Here is a 15110-nt window from a genome sequence, read left to right on the forward strand (position 1 = left end):
AGTTGCACAATTTACTTGCAGTGCTGTACTAGAAATTAGAGGAATCTCAAGTTTTCTCTTATCAGCTTTCCTGTTTTATTTATTCATTCTGGGATTTATAGTCATGCATCTGTAACAGAAAAATCTAACTGCAGGTACCAGAATGCAAAGAATAAAACCAGGACTGGAAATGGTATTCATGCATGTGTGAAACTGGAGCCAGTACTAACTTTGCAACCAACAATTCTTTGTATGTTGGCAATTATCAGACCAGACTTCTAAGAGGTCGACAAAACTGTAAGTCCCAAAAAGCAACTTGGTGTATTTTAGAAAAAATGGCTGAAGGTGCCACACATATTAAGTATAGCTTTTATGCAGGGGTAAGAATTTGTGACATGGCAGAGGAAGACCGCTTACATATCTATTCTAAGACTGTTTTTTAAATTTGTTGTACCATATTGCAGTTTTCACACCAAGCATGAGACCAGATGTACGAATAATTGGTTGGAAAATATTGGTCGCAAATTACGACCAATATTTCTACGAGCAGTAAAGTATCTTACAATCTGATCTGACCGGCGTGCTAACAGGTTGGGTAGTAACATTTTGAATCGTAGTGGGTCACAATCTGACCTACATCAAAAATATTAATGAGGTAGGTCACAACTTGCAACTCACTACGACTGGAGGCTAACATAGGGTTGGTGGCTGTTTGACCCTGCACACTATGTTTCCCGCCGCTAGACACCAATGTTAAAAAAAAACAAGCCATTATTTGTGAGGCCTGCACAGACAATAGGTCTACATTTGTTCTTCACTGGGAGCCAAACACCCCATTGTAGCGCTTGACTCTCAAAGGGTAGCGTTGCAAAGCAGTCAAAGGCTTACTCAAGGGAGGTGGTGTGGGCTAGTAATCGCCATTTGCAGGTAGGCAGAAATAACACTCAATAATTGAGTGTCCAGTCTGTACTTTGCTTTATGAAAGGAAGAGTACATTTATTAAACACACACACTCCTCAATACCATGCATCAATGTACAAAAATACATAAGGTGTTGGAATTACTTTGTGACATTGCATAACATTCCCACCCCTCCCGCAGGGGGGCTAGGGTCTAGTACCACCACTCCAATGTATGCACATCATCTTGCTCTCTAATGCAGTAGGTTGACTATAACCTGGAGTGACTGACCTGCCCACTGACACCATCCCAGTGGCGACCCACCCCATTATCTCAACAAGCATTTTTAACAGGAACACCTGCCATAGGGACACATAACCCTGACTGAGCATCTCATACTGACCATACAGTATACACCCCTGAATCACAGTGACTAACAATCTGTGTTGTTCATCACTTAATGCGGTAGCAAGAATACATGTCTAGCATCCCTTTAGAATGGCAGGTACTTATCATATCTGATAACAGTTATAATGCATTGCAATTAAAGGCCCGAAAAGGCATCACAATTACAATCACAGGATTAAACATGTACAGCCAGACACGAGGCATTATTTGTGAGGCCTGCACAAATAATATGTCTACATTTGTCCTTCACTGGGAATCAAACACCCCATTGTAGTGCTTGACTCTCAGAGGGTAGCGTTGCAGAGCAGTTCATGGCTTACTCGAGGGAGGTGGTGTGGGCTAGTAATCGTCATTTGTAGGCATGCAGAAATTACACTCAATAATTGATTGTTCAGTCTGTACTTTGCTTTATAAAAGTAAGAGTACATTTATTAAACACACACACACTACTCAATACCATGCATGAATTTACAAATCTACATAAGCTGTTGGAATTACTTTGTGACATTGCATAACAATCCCACCCCTCCCGCAGTGGGGGGGGGGGAGTCTAGTACCACCACTCCCATGTATGCACATCATCTTGCCCCCTAATGCAGTAGGTTGACCATAACCTGGAGTGAGGGCCCTGCCCACTGGCACCATCCCAGTGGCGACCCACCCCATTATCTCAACAAGCATTTATGACGGGAACACCTGCCATAGTGACACATAACCCTGACTGAGCATCTCATACTGACTGTACAATATAGACCCCTGAATCACAGTGGCTAACAATGTGGGTTGTGCATCACTGAATGCAGTAGCAAGAATACATGTCTAGAATCCCTTTAGAATGGCAGGTACTTATCATATCTGATAACGGTTATAATGCATTGCAATTAAAGGCCCGAAAAGGCATCACAATTACAATCACAGGATTAAGCATTTACAGCCAGACTCCCCTAGCACGAAAATGGGAAGTCCCCACCCTCAGTCTCTGGGGGACTCAAAGGAGACTACCCCTCAAGGGCTCATCTGTGTTTTCAAACCTATCTCATGCTGCACTTTTGTTCTACAGCCAGGAGCTGAAGCTTAGGGTTGCACTGAAGTGTTCAGGGTCAAACATGGATTGTTACTGAGGTGAGATCCCCTAGAGGTGGGAAGGTGTAATTGCACAGGTGGTGCATTTACGAATGGTGTTCCTTTTGGGGACTGGAAATCACATGTGTAATGTGAAATGATAAATGAATTGGGGTTATGTTGCTGGACATTCCTGCTAGGGTGTCTGGCTGTACATGCTTAATCCTGTGATTATAATTGTGATGCCTTTAAGGCATGTCTGGTTTCAAATATTACTTCTCAGTAAAGTCAAAGAGCAAGTTGTTTCAAAGGTTCTAGGACAATCACCTAACCTCTGGTCAATTAGAACATTACTGAAGGAAGAGACCACTTAACAGGTTACCAAAACAAACATTTCCTGTCCTCTCCAGCTTGTTCAGTTCAAAGCATGACACAAATTGGTTTAAACCATTAAGCCAATCGGTCATAGCAGCAGTTGTCTGTCAATAAACTATTCCATGAAAGTGTGTGGGAACAGCAGCATTTAAGCAATAAAAGAATGAACATCTGAAATCCACCTACTTCAAACATGTCATACAGAGGAAAACAGGGTGTCTTATCTATTATAGTGGTAATATATGATTGTAAACAGGTAAATCCACAGTTTCGAGTTTGAATAGACCTGTTTGCAGTCCCAACTCAAATAGTTATAAATAGAAACACCATTGGTATGATATTGGTGTTATGTTATCTGTTAAAAGATAGGTTTCCTTTACAAAGCAAAATCTCTGGCTAGCCACATAGAAATGTTTTCTTGGTAAAAGGCATATCTAAGTAAAACGCATGTCTGTTTAAGAAATGTTAAGTTAGTAAAAGGCATGACAATATTGAGCCCTAATATATATTAAAAATAAGACATATAGGAGAAAAGCAGATGTTTATATGACATTTTAAAAATAATGACTGAAACAACTGTCATAGATTTCTGTTTTTTTCTGTAAGACTTATTTTCATTTTACAACATTTTTGTATACAAATGCATTTCCTTTACAAAATAAAAAATCTCTGTATATATTTTATTAATCCACCTCACAAAATAAAGATGCATATTACTAACAAGCACTGGCATAGCCAATAGGTCTGGCTTTTGGGACCTTATAAGTATTTAGTTATGCAGCACAATATCCTTGGTGCAACAACATCAACCGTTGCTGCCCTTTCTCCTATTACCAACGTCAGTTAAAATTATGTAGTTTGCTTTGTTCTGGTCTTGATGGATCTCTGAGGGTGAAAAGTCGTGCACTCCTCCAGAGGATATATGGGTAAAATTTTTTAGCCTTCCTATTGTAGCTGTGCAACTTTTCTAATTTTTCTTTAATTGTGTGTGGCGGTTCTATTATCTGCCTTAGGTAAATATTAACTCTGATAAAAGAAGCTTTAATTATAGGCTGTTCAGCCCCTTAAGCAGTGAGCCATATGATGATAGCGTGATGAATCATGGGAGTGTTGACTGAACTGTGGCACTATACCCACTCTTCAATTAAGCATTTGAATTTTGTGAAATCACTTTCCGACAAAGAGCTATTGTGCAGACTGTAGGTCTCCAACACAGGAGTCAAAAACCAACTGAGTGCCAGAATGTTAATGAGTAATTGAAGCACCACGGTGCAAAGTAATGAGAGGCGAAACTTGTGAATCCAGCGGAAGTGAAACAAGCATTGGCATAGCCAATAGGTCTCGCTTTTGGGACCTTCTAAGTATTTAGTTATGCAGCACAATATCCTTGGTGCAACCACATCAACTGTTGCATGGCTAAACACTGGTTCCAAAGGCGAGACCTATTGGCTATGCCAATGCTTGATGTGGTTGTGTGTGTGGTTGTGTGTGTGTCTGTGTGTGTGTGTGTGTGTGTGTGTGGTTGTGTGTGTGTGGTTGTGTGTGGGTGGTTGTGTGTGTGGGTGGTTGTGTGTGTGTGTGGTTGTGTGTAGGCGGTTGTGTGTGTGTGGTTGTGTGTGTGTGTGGTTGTGTGTGTGTGTGTGGTTGTGTGTGTGTGTGGTTGTGTGGGTGTGTGGTTGTGTGGGTGTGTGGTTGTGTGGGTGTGGTTGTGTGGGTGTGGTTGTGTGTGGTTGTGTGTGTGCGGTTGTGTGTGTGCGGTTGTGTGGGTGTGGTTGTGTGGGTGGAGTTGTGGGGGTGGGGTTGTGGGTGTGTGGTTGTGGGTGTGTGGTTGTAAACTGCAAACATTTGCCCAAGTGCACATCGGAACATATTGCTCTAAGCCTGGTGTTATATTTACCTTTTTGATCCATAGTGCCCTACATTCTAATTTAAAAAATTAAATTACAGGTAGTAGAAACAAGTAGTGACTTAGACAATAGACTTGCAAACACACAGCACACTTAGAACATAATCAAATATAGCATGTTCAATTGGCGACACTTATTTTCACAAAGTCCATCAGAAATGCAGGCACCCATGCACACAAAAAACAAGTATAGAGACTCCTGGTGACGGACAACAGTGAGGTCACATGGTGATGGGCATCTTGAGACACTGAGAGACAGGGACATGGTCATCAGGGCAGCAATACTGATGCACCACAATGGAGCCCTGAATGATGTGTTGCTGGGAAACATTGGATGCTGTGCAGCAGGTGAGCCTTGACAACTGCAGTGCAACAGGTAAGCACTGGATGATGGTCCTGAGGCACACGCCTATGTGCATTATGGGGTCAAAGTGTAATGTGCAAAGGAGGCCCTGGTGGATGTACAATTGGGGTACATGGTGATGTAAAATAGAGCAAATACGTAGATATGCCCAATGTCATATGTGAATCGTTCACCAAGTCCTAGGTATTTGACCTCCAACATTTTGCATGCTGATGTTTATAATAATCATATTTATAAATATAAAACTAGAAGTACCAGAATGCAAACTGCTAAAAAGTCACATCTGGCCAAATGAGTAACTTGTCACATAGGAGACTTGGCCGCTATGCACGTGGTTGGATGGAAAATCAAATTACAATTATTTTAAGATGTTATGATGTTAAAACCGTGACGTGTTTTTTCATACCTTTATGCTGTTGTGATGTTTCTTTTACTCTTCAGCTTTCACGGAATACCATCAGTTATTTCAAAATAAGAAGGAAGAATGTAAGTATGCAATCATCATATCGTAATTATGTTATTAATCATGTTTCCAGATATTTAGGAAGAAATACATTTTGTTTGGTATGGTAATTAAGTTACCATATTGTCGGCACTGGACGATCTGCGTCACTGCTCTCACTTGAATATTTCGAGTGCTTTGATTTTGTGTGATTAGTTAGTGGCAATATGATAGTGCAGAACACTTGTTTCTGATTGGTAGACTGGAGGAACCGGGAATTAAAGATCAAGCTCTTGATTGGTTCGGACTTTCTATCACAACAGCTATAAAATCCCCCTTTCACCACATAATTCGTGGTGGTGGTGGCTGGGGGTGGCGCAGGCATCCATTCTTTTACCCCTGCTGTTTAATCTTTATATGATTCATCTTGCTTCCCTGATTGAATCTTGTAGTTTTAGCATCTTCTTATAGGCAGATGACACCCAGATTATCGTACAAATTATTGGGGATTAACAAACTAGTGAAAACCAGTCAGAGGGCTGCTTAACTAAAGTATTCACTGGATGCTGGGTACCATCTTAACTTAAATGTGGTTAAGACGGCGATCCTGAGTCTCATTATACCTTCACCTTTTTGTGAGTTGTATTTTTGGCCGGCTGTGTTAGGGTCCTACACCCTCACCTGCTCCCATAGTGAAAAACCTGGGCATAGGAGTAGCAGTGAACTAACTCTATCAGAACAAATTTCCCTATGGTGAAATCCTGCGCTTCCAGCTTAATTTCTTAAAATGCATCATATCCTTATTTTCTGTACTCCAAAGTGTACAGATATTGAATACATTAATTTTTACCAAGGCAGAATTATTGTAATTTGATCTCCTTGAGTCTCCGATTTTATCAGTTCCACAGAGTCCAATGAATTCAGAAAAATGCAGCCAGGATTGAACGGGACCGCCACCCAAGAGAAGATATATCGACAGCGCTATCATCTTTACACTGATTGTCGGAGAAACAACACATTCTTTTCAAAGTGATGTAACTGGTACACAAAACGGTGTATAGTCAACATCGCTCTCCCCTGGAGTTCAAATTTAAGTGGTATTTCCCCCTCTGCCAACTGAGATCAACGAATCAGAAAATACTAACAGTGCCAACATTTTTACGCAAAACGATGGCTAGTAGAGCTTTCTCGGTAGTTGCAGCCACCCATAGGCAGGATCTCAATTTGCATCTGAGAAGTGAGGCTCTAATTTTTAAATTCCAAACATGCTGAAGACTTGGCTATTCCCCACTTTCTAGGTCTCTTTTAGAACAGCAACTGGTTCAGGCAATTGTTTCTCCGATTTTGGAACAGGGCCAAGAGAACCTTTTAAATAGTGGAAGTAGCACTAAATAAGTAAAAAAAAAAACTTTTAAAAATAAGTTAATGTGTGCACTCCTTAAACATAATTGAAAACAAGCATTGGCCGCGCGGCAGTAAAAGTAACGCAGCGCGGCCGTAAAAGCGAAAGTCATCGCGATCGCTCTGAAAGCGAAAGTGATCACGAGGACGCGCTAAAGGTCGAGTTTTCAAAGTGCTGCTGGCGCGTGCACACTCGCGTGAACGCAAGCGCTAGGCCAGCCAGCAGCACTTTGAAAACTCACCTCCAAAATGTCTCTCCGAACCAGCGCATGCGCTGGGCTCAGCAAAACCTAAAAAGTAGTTTTTGCAGTTGCAAGCAAGCATGTCAAGTTTCTGGTTTGTGGAGATCAGAAACATGCTTATTACTTTTAAAGGTATCCCAGCAGGAACATATGTGGGCACGCTGTTACACATCTTGAGGCCTTTGTGTGCCAAGCGGTACAAAAGGGGGTGGCGATGGACGGAGCATCAGAACCAATCGAACACTCACACCCAGTCAAGAGATCTGGGTCTAATCCATCACTGTTCTTTAGCCCACTCTGCCACCCCAGTTCAGACATGGCCATATGCAAATCAGTCTGACCCAGTGCCTCATGGGAACAGTCCAGCCCGAACTGCCAAGCCATGCCTTCCCTGGACCGGAAACAAGCTTCCTAGGACCGGTTTCTGGCATTTCAGCCGTCTTCAGCCAGGTTTGCTTGAATCCAGTGGCAAAGTGAGCAAGGGACTCAACATCTGAGCATACCCTGCCAACTTATGGTGAACAAAGCGGTACAAAAGGGGGTGGCGATGGACGGAGCATCAGAACCAATCGAACACTCACAGACAGTCAAGAGATCTGGGTCTAATCCATCACCGTTCTTTAGCCCACTCTGCCACCCCAGTTCAGACATGGCCATATGCAAATCAGTCTGACCCTGTGATGGATCAAACCTAGATCTGTTGACTGGGTGTGAGTGTTTGATTGGTTCTGATGCTCCGTCCATCACCATCCCCTTTTGTACCGCTTTGTTCGCCATAAGTTGGCAGGGTATGCTCAGACGTGAGTCCCTTGCTCACTTTGCCACTGGATTCAAGCAAGCCTGGCTGAAGACAGCTGAAATGCCAGAAACCGGTCCTAGGAAACTTGTTTCCGGTCCAGGGAAGGCATGGCTTGGCAGTTTGGGCTGGAATGTTCCCATGACGCACAGGGTCAGACTGATTTGCATATGGCCGTGTCTGAACTGGGGTGGCAGAGTGGGCTAAAGAACGGTGATGGATCAAACCCAGATCTGATGACTGGGTGTGAGTGTTTGATTGGTTCTGATGCTCCGTCCATCACCACCCCCTTTTGTACCGCTTTGTGTGCCAAGGCACTTCTTACATGCACAGAAAACTTATTTTCTTGCCCCATTTACTTAAAATAAAGCACTATTTCGAGCAAGATTAAAGTACTTTCCCTGCAGCGTAGCTTTTTTCTTTTTTAATTTTTAAACTCTGCTTTCCAAAGGGATCTGATGTAGTCCACTTCTATTAAAGTGTGTTCTGTTAATTTGATATTATTCCTGGAACTGCGCCACTGTCTAAAAACATCGCCTCGATAAAAAGATATTGGTTTTTTTTCACATGGAAAATGTTGAATGTGCTTTTGTTAGGAACCACTGCGGCTAATGCAAATGCTTATCTTTATATTAAAACTGGGAGGATATGAAACAGTAAGTGTTTAAGTGACTTAAAAATTAATTGTGCAATGTAACGCTCAGGAATAGGGTTGTTGCAAATGCAAACAGTCATTCGGAATAGCTGAACACATCAGAGGTCGGGTCACTGGAAATAGATCACCAATGGCCCACTGCCTGCCAGAAGTCGACACATTAATTACCGTGCAGCGCATGAAGGCCTTTCCTTTCTAAGGACAGCATCCCTCCTCCAACAGATATACAGCGTTTATGTAACAAAAAAGCAACAATAATACAACGTCTCTGATGATGATCTCATCAAAACTTAATCCCGCTTCTTGAAACCAGGTCACTCTGTGTGGAGCTTCGCGTTGTGATTTCCATTCCCGGATTAAATCAACCCAGATTTTCAAAGTAAGAGTCCCCCGTGCACTACTAAGGACACCGCGGAAGGCAGATGACGCCATGCGCTCTTAATGCACAGTAGAATGCTTGCTGTTAAGTAGCTGGGTCACTGAAGACAGAATGTGAACCCGTTTAATACATAACTAGCAAATGTTTGTAAAACTATATTCTGTGTAATGAAACCTGTTTAAAAGTAAGAGTATAGTGCTCCAACACCTTCTGGTGACGCACGCGCTGTGTAGATATAAATAAATAAAGCACATTGCAGAACTTTACCGCTATGCAGCAAAAGGGGTGCCACTGTCCGCTGCTGCCTAGTTAAAGCTGCCAGACTGCACATCACACTCTTCAAAGCATAACACACGCACCACCCACGCACGCTCCAGGCGTCCAGAGACCACTCACAGCTGAAGTGAGCAGAGCTGCAGGCTGTCTGAGGACACAATTCATGTGAAATAGAAATGGATCGCACATTTTCAGGTGTGTGTGAGGGTAGCCGTTTTTCCATTTCAAGTATTGCTCTAAACACGTGCCTTCCCTTCCAAACCCCGATTCGGTATGGGTATGGTTTCCTAAAACCATTGAGCGGTTTGGCAACATGTTACCAAGTTACTACATAGGTTTACTATATGCCAAAAACACATTTATAGGTAACAAACCGTGCAATTTACAAAATCACAGACTTTGCGAACAGTAAATGTGTTCTGCACCAAAGCCATCAAGTATTCAGAAGAACAGAAAATTAGCTACATGTGGACAGACACTTCTTTGCAGGAAGCAGTGAAGGCAGGTCTAGTGTTACAAATAATGCGTGTGCATACAGTGCGCTGCCAAATTGGATCCAAGCCATGTGCTGCAGGAAAAAATGCACACTACTACCACACTGCATCTCCTCTCATATCTGAGCTGCGCACCTTTACATGCACACCTCATTTTAGATGATCCCTAGCTCAGCAAGACAAAGAGCTTTGTGCGACACAGCCGAAACAGCTTCCCACCCCCTGTATCGGCTCCGGGATTGAGGTGGGGTGGCGTAACATGGGCACGCAGTAAGACAGGGAGGCGTCCTGAGCGGTGACAGGGAACTGTTAACCTTGCTCGTGGTCCCCGGGCACAGCGAGACAAAGGCGTCCACGGCCACAGAGCTGCATTCTGCACCAGGGGCGGCACGGTCAAATCGATGTGCCGCTGCTTGTAGTACACAACAATATTCTGGCAGGACCCAAGTCAAGAGTGACGTCATCCCCCGACCAACACCCAGATCTCGCAAGGAGTTGGGACCTTATGGACAGAGAATTCATTACACGGCTGCTGTGACAGAAGAAGCGTGCATGATGCTGGTAGAGAGCACACGCGTCATCTGCGCACATGACATGCTAGAGAGAATACAAATAACACAGTGCACACCATCTGTTGTTACAGCGCACCCATCTCCGGTGCAAGTCCGCGCTGCTGGAGATCTTAGGTCTCCAATACACTGTCTGCGATGTAACCAGCGTCCAATGATCGCACACGTCAAAGGTCACGCTACCAGAAATAACACATTTCTACACTACCCACCCTCAAGCGGCTGAGGAAAATACACATCTCCAAGGCACAGCAATGCAGGCAGGCGGGACACGCATTGACAATGCAGAGCACACGACATCCCACATAATGTGCATCACCGACGCGCACAGTGAAGAGCCATAAAGAACACACATTACTGATGCACAAACAACCCAGGCTGCTAGAAAGAACATATGTGAAAATACTGGCTCACTGAGAACAGCGGCCGCGAAAGTGAAAGTGATTGCGATCGCCATCAAGCTCGGCGGGCGATGCGCTTAATGAGCACGACGAGGAAAGCCATATGGCGCCTCTGCTCGTAAGCGCGCGCCCGCGCTCATGCACTCAAGCTCTAGGCCGGCCATGGCAGCATTTTTTTAAGCCCTCACTAAAAGTCTCGCCAGACCAGCGCATGGGCTGAGTCAGGCGAGACCTAAAAAGGTACATAGGCCCATATGTGCTAACAAGTTTTCCCATAGACACAGAATGGTGAAAACCCTTTGACACATCAGACCGATACTATTAAAACAATCAATATCAGTTTTTGAGTTGTAGTATTAAGAGATACAGACATTTGAAAACAGTTTCCTTGCTCGTTTTTAGGTCTCGGCTACGAAGGCTGCGCTTGCGCAGTCTCGCTCCGAGATTTAATGACTTGGAGAAGAGGGGCTTGAACCCGCCCCTCTTCTCCCCTGTTCTCCATTGGCTGGCCTCTTGAATGCTGGCCAGCCATTGGAGAAGAGGTCAGTCATTCCTATTAGGCCCCGTCCTTTTCGGATCGGGGGGCGTGTTTTTGTCGAGAAGTCTCAGGGAGGAGACAACAGCAAAACACGCCCCCGAATCCGAAAAGGACGCTGCCTTTCTCCGAGGCATTTCTTCTTGACCTCGGAGAAAGGCAGTGGTGTGCATTTTGCTCTGCCTTGTTTTTTAAAGAATCAGCTCACGTTTCTTCAAAAACACTGTGATGAGTGAGCGTAGGGCGTTGCGCTACAGGCGAACGTCTGGTGACGTCAAATCATCCCGTCCAAACTTCAGAGATTAGCCACGATCGAAGGAACATGGAACATCGACTATGTGACGAGTGAATGGAAGGTGAGCTGCGGAGCGTGAGGGCGTCCAAAATAGTTTGAAAAAAAATCAGAGCTCCACATGGCTGCAGCTGCGCGCTGCACTCAATGCTCGTTTTTGTAATGCTTCTGACATAGCCCTCCCACCCCTATTTGTCTTTCTCACGATCTGTCTCCTGTCTATCTCTATTTCCTCTGCTTCTCTGTTTGTAAATATCTCTGCCCACCTCACCGTTACCTCTCGCTGCCTTCCCCTCTGCGTCCTCCTCGTCCCTAGATCTTCCAACCGCCCTCTCTTTCTGTCTCTCCTTCACCCTCTTCCCTCCCTCGCCCTCTCTTACACAGTCACCGCATGCCTGTGTCTCGCGCCGTCTCACTGTCTCACACACTCCTGCTTGTTTCTCTGCCCCCTCTCCTTTTTCGTACCTCCTCTCTCAACACAAACCGAAAGTGCCTCCCAGCAGAGCACACGGGCATCCCAGCACTTTAAGGCACGGATGGCATTTTGAAAGTAGCAAAAACGTGTCTCGCAGGCACCCCGCCCCTCGAAAAACACCCAGAAAAGAAGCGTTAATCTGCATTTTTTTCCTGTGGGGGTGCCAATCTTTGGCGCACAATACAGTTTAGAATAAGGGCGCTCCCCCCCCCCTGTATAGTCTGTGCAGAGACCGGGGTTCTTTTATTCAACCCCCACTCTTTCGGCTGTGCCTAATTCTGTGCGTGTAGTCGGTCATGTGGGTGAGGTAATTCCTTCCTGCCCCTGAGGGCGGGTGCGAGGGGTGTGTGTGAAGTGGGAGGGGATCAGTCGCCCAGTTCGGGGGGATAACAGATAACTACCTTTTGGTGTGCGCGGTGCGGACTTAAGACAGCTGTTTTGTATGTGGGGTGGAGGCGGACTTCTGCTAATACCTTATTTTCGTCCTCCTGTAATGTCATGTCCCCCCAACCCCCCTTCTCTGGAGGAGGGGTGCAGTAGCAGCTTCCGCATCTTCCCCTGTTGAGCGGCACCATCTGAGGGCTCTCGCGGCTGCACATATCCCGTGCGTTGCACATCTTCCCTGTCACGCCCCCCCCGTACTGCCCCATAGAGCTCCTGGCCCCTCTTGCTCAATGGATGGGAGAGAACTGCTCTTCCCTACTTTTGAGTGAATTTTGCGTGCTGTCGAGGGTCACTTTACGTGGGCTTGTGTGTGTGCAAAATATCTGTGCTATGCACAGTTTTAAACTTTAAGCTTTTTTGAATCCTCCATCCAACATTGTTGTACCATAGAGCTGTTCCTTGTATTATGTAGTACTCTCATTTGTCTTCGTGTGTGTTTGCATTGTGTCTGTGTGGGCACTCATCTATACAAATTAGTGCGTTTGTACGGATGTGTGTGTATGTGTTCATGCCTATTCATGTCTGTGTGCGTGTGTGTGCCTATTCACTCGCGGGTGCGTGTTTGTGTGTGCCTCTTCATTCGTATGAGTTTCCAGAGTGTGGGCATTGTGTTTGTGTGGGCACTCATCTATGCATATTAGTGTGTTCGTAAGGATGTGTGTATATGTGTCTGTGCCTATTTGTGTGCGTGTTGTATGTGCCTATTCACACGCGGGTGTGTATGTCTGTGGTGTGTGTGCCTATTCATTTGTGTGTGTTTGCCTGAGTGAATGCGTTGTGTTTATTTCTATGTGCGCCGCAATCATCAATGCAGATTAGTGTGTTTGAAAGGATGTGTGTGTGTGTTTATTTTCTATATGTGTGTAGTTACCTATATGCGTGCCTGCGTTTGCACAGCCAAAATGCATTTTTGTTTGTGTCTGCACTAGTCTTTATATACAAGTGTGTTTTTAAGGCATCGCGTGAATAAATGTGTCTTTTCAACGCCTGTGTGTGTATATGTGTAATATTGTGTATTTGTTAGGGCTACACTGAAATAAACATGTATGGAACTTGCCGACAATGAAAAATACGACACTTACTCCCCAAGCCTTGTTTACTCATAATGTTCCTTTCAACAGTGTCATTTTGTGCCTACAGATACCCACTTCGACGTGCTCCTGCCACGCATGGCATTCAGACTTTGTAGGTGTAGTAAGCCTGTCGTATTTAGCCCTCCCCTGCTGCACGTCAGCGTAGAGTGAAATTTCCCCGCGGCCACAGATCACCTTTTTGGCCCACTGACAGCCACTGCGAGAAACTCTCTTTGCTTTCAGCCTCAACTCTGGATCTCTTAATTGTTGCTGTTATAAACACCTGGAGGCGACTTGTTTCAAAGCATGCACTATACAAGAGTAAAAAGCTGAACAAAAAATAAAAAATGAGTGCCGGTGAGTGCCACCTGCAACCAACGGGTTCACGTTTACCGGTGTGTGTGTGTGGTGTCAGTGTTATGCCGTTATGTGTGCTGCGGAATGCACGCATGCATTGTGGTTGTGTTAACTATTGTGTTAGGATTATTTTGGATATAGAAATGTGTTTAAGCGTTGAGCGCGGTTCCTTATGCCAACGAAGGTGCACTCATATGCAGAAATGTGTGTTTGTTGAAGTTTGAGTGCGTTTCTTGTGCGTGCTTGTGAGGCTGTAAGAAAATAAAGCTTTATTAAAGATAATAAAAACCCTAATGTGTATCCGTGCTTTGCGGCGAATGGCTATACCGGTTGTGTTTGTGTATTTAGAGCAGACGATTGTCACACCATCATAAACACCTTTTAATAACTCTGTGTGTGTGTGTGTGTGTGTGTGTGTAGGTGGCTCTGTGGGTGGCTTTATTTGTCTGTGGGTTGCTCTATGTGAGTGGCTCTCTGTGGGTGGCTCTGTGTGTGTGGGTGTGGGTGGCTCTATTTGTGTGTGTGGCTCTGTGTGTGGGTGCAAATGCAATAGGTCTCGCATTTGAGAGTGATTAAGCTATTGACATTGTAAATAACAATGCCGTTTCTTTAAATGTTTTAAAAACAAGAACATAAACAAAAATAATGTCATGAGCAATGCCAATAGCTCTAACTTTAACAATGCCGAGACCATTGCATTGTAAATGCTTGTTTTATCTTTGAGGAATTTGCTTTTCCAGGACATCCTTTGCTTTCTTCTACACCACCTACAAACATTGGGAATATTTGTGTTGTTTCTTATCTATACTGCACTTACATACACTCATATTGAGGTGGGAAATTAGAAATATTTGAAAACATATTTGTTGTTCCTTTCTCTTTTCTTAGAAGATACTTTTTCAGGAAAAGTCTTTAATTCCCACAATTCTCATTCGAAACTGGAGCATACTGGTGCACTTTTTTACCGTTTCTGCACTTACACCTACATGTACAACGTTGGGAAATTTGAGATTTACTAAAATATGGTCTTGTTATGTTTTTCTTATTACTCATCAAAAATATTTTTCAATAATTAAAAGGTTTCCTTCACCCACTCCTCCTCTAGAATAGTAAGATATTGGAGCACTTACTCTCTTTGTGCACTGACAGTTTCATGCACATGAGTTGAAAATGTATAGCAATCAAACACATCTGTGTTGTTCTTTCTTATTCCTTACCCCAAACAACATGCATGCAATATGTAGATCTACCTTGATAAGGACTTACAAAGATCATTGAGTAAAAA

Source organism: Triturus cristatus, chromosome 10, assembly GCF_964204655.1.
Source record: "Triturus cristatus chromosome 10, aTriCri1.1, whole genome shotgun sequence".
NCBI classification, from domain to species: Eukaryota; Metazoa; Chordata; class Amphibia; order Caudata; family Salamandridae; genus Triturus; species Triturus cristatus.